The following is a 2,230-nucleotide window of genomic DNA, read 5'->3' as shown; positions in this document are numbered from 1 at the left end:
TATGGTCGACCCCAGAAAGGACTTATGGCAGACAGTCCCCAAGGTCGAGGGGGCGGTTTCTACTCTAAACAAACGCACCACTATACCCATAGAAGATAGTTGTGCTTTCAAAGATCCTATGGATAAAAAATTAGAAGGTTTGCTTAAAAAGATGTTTGTTCAGCAAGGTTACCTTCTACAACCAATTTCATGCATTGTCCCTGTCACTACAGCCGCGTGTTTCTGGTTCGATGAGCTAGAAAAGGCGATCACTAGTAATTCTCCTTCTTATGAGGAGATTATGGACAGAATCCGTGCTCTCAAATTGGCTAATTCTTTCACCCTAGACGCCACTTTGCAATTGGCTAGGTTAGCGGCGAAAAATTCTGGGTTTGCTATTGTGGCGCGCAGAGCGCTTTGGTTAAAATCTTGGTCAGCGGATGCGTCTTCCAAGAACAAATTGCTTAACATTCCTTTCAAGGGGAAAACGCTGTTTGGCCCTGACTTGAAAGAGATTATCTCTGATATCACTGGGGGCAAGGGCCACGCCCTTCCTCAGGATAGGTCTTTCAAGGCCAAAAATAAACCTAATTTTCGTCCCTTTCGTAGAAACGGACCAGCCCCAAGTGCTACGTCCTCTAAGCAAGAGGGTAATACTTCTCAAGCCAAGCCAGCCTGGAGACCAATGCAAGGCTGGAACAAGGGAAAGCAGGCCAAGAAACCTGCCACTGCTACCAAGACAGCATGAGATGTTGGCCCCCGATCCGGGACCGGATCTGGTGGGGGGCAGACTCTCTCTCTTCGCTCAGGCTTGGGCAAGAGATGTTCTGGATCCTTGGGCGCTAGAAATAGTCTCCCAAGGTTATCTTCTGGAATTCAAAGGGCTTCCCCCAAGGGGGAGGTTCCACAGGTCTCAATTGTCTTCAGACCACATAAAAAAACAGGCATTCTTACATTGTGTAGAAGACCTGTTAAAAATGGGAGTGATTCATCCTGTTCCATTAGGAGAACAAGGGATGGGGTTCTACTCCAATCTGTTCGTAGTTCCCAAAAAAGAGGGAACGTTCAGACCAATCTTAGATCTCAAGATCCTAAACAAGTTTCTCAAGGTTCCATCGTTCAAAATGGAAACCATTCGAACAATTCTTCCTTCCATCCAGGAAGGTCAATTCATGACCACGGTGGATTTAAAGGATGCGTATCTACATATTCCTATCCACAGGGAACATCATCGGTTCCTAAGGTTCGCATTCCTGGACAAGCATTACCAGTTCGTGGCACTTCCGTTCGGATTAGCCACTGCTCCAAGGATTTTCACAAAGGTACTAGGGTCCCTTCTAGCGGTGCTAAGACCAAGGGGCATTGCAGTAGTACCTTACTTGGACGACATTCTGATTCAAGCGTCGTCCCTTCCTCTAGCAAAGGCTCACACGGACATTGTCCTGGCCTTTCTCAGATCTCACGGATGGAAAGTGAACGTAGAAAAGAGTTCTCTATCTCCGTCAACGAGGGTTCCCTTCTTGGGAACAATAATAGACTCCTTAGAAATGAGGATTTTTCTGACAGAGGCCAGAAAAACAAAACTTCTAAACTCTTGTCAAATACTTCATTCCGTTCCTCTTCCTTCCATAGCGCAGTGCATGGAAGTAATAGGTTTGATGGTAGCGGCAATGGACATAGTTCCTTTTGCGCGCATTCATCTAAGACCATTACAACTGTGCATGCTCAGTCAGTGGAATGGGGACTATACAGACTTGTCTCCGACGATACAAGTAAATCAGAGGACCAGAGATTCACTCCGTTGGTGGCTGTCCCTGGACAATCTGTCACAGGGGATGAGCTTCCGCAGACCAGAGTGGGTCATTGTCACGACCGACGCCAGTCTGATGGGCTGGGGCGCGGTCTGGGGACCCCTGAAAGCTCAGGGTCTTTGGTCTCGGGAAGAATCTCTTCTACCGATAAATATTCTGGAACTGAGAGCGATACTCAATGCTCTCAAGGCTTGGCCTCAGCTAGCAAAGGCCAAGTTCATACGGTTTCAATCAGACAACATGACGACTGTTGCGTACATCAACCATCAGGGGGGAACAAGGAGTTCCCTGGCGATGGAAGAAGTGACCAAAATCATTCAATGGGCGGAGACTCACTCCTGCCACTTGTCTGCAATCCACATCCCAGGAGTGGAAAATTGGGAAGCGGATTTTCTGAGTCGTCAGACATTACATCCGGGGGAGTGGGAACTCCATCCGGA

Source organism: Bombina bombina, chromosome 6 (assembly GCF_027579735.1).
Source record: "Bombina bombina isolate aBomBom1 chromosome 6, aBomBom1.pri, whole genome shotgun sequence".
Taxonomy (NCBI): Eukaryota; Metazoa; Chordata; class Amphibia; order Anura; family Bombinatoridae; genus Bombina; species Bombina bombina.
The sequence above is the reverse complement of the archived record's forward strand: the minus strand, read 5'-3'. Positions refer to the sequence as shown.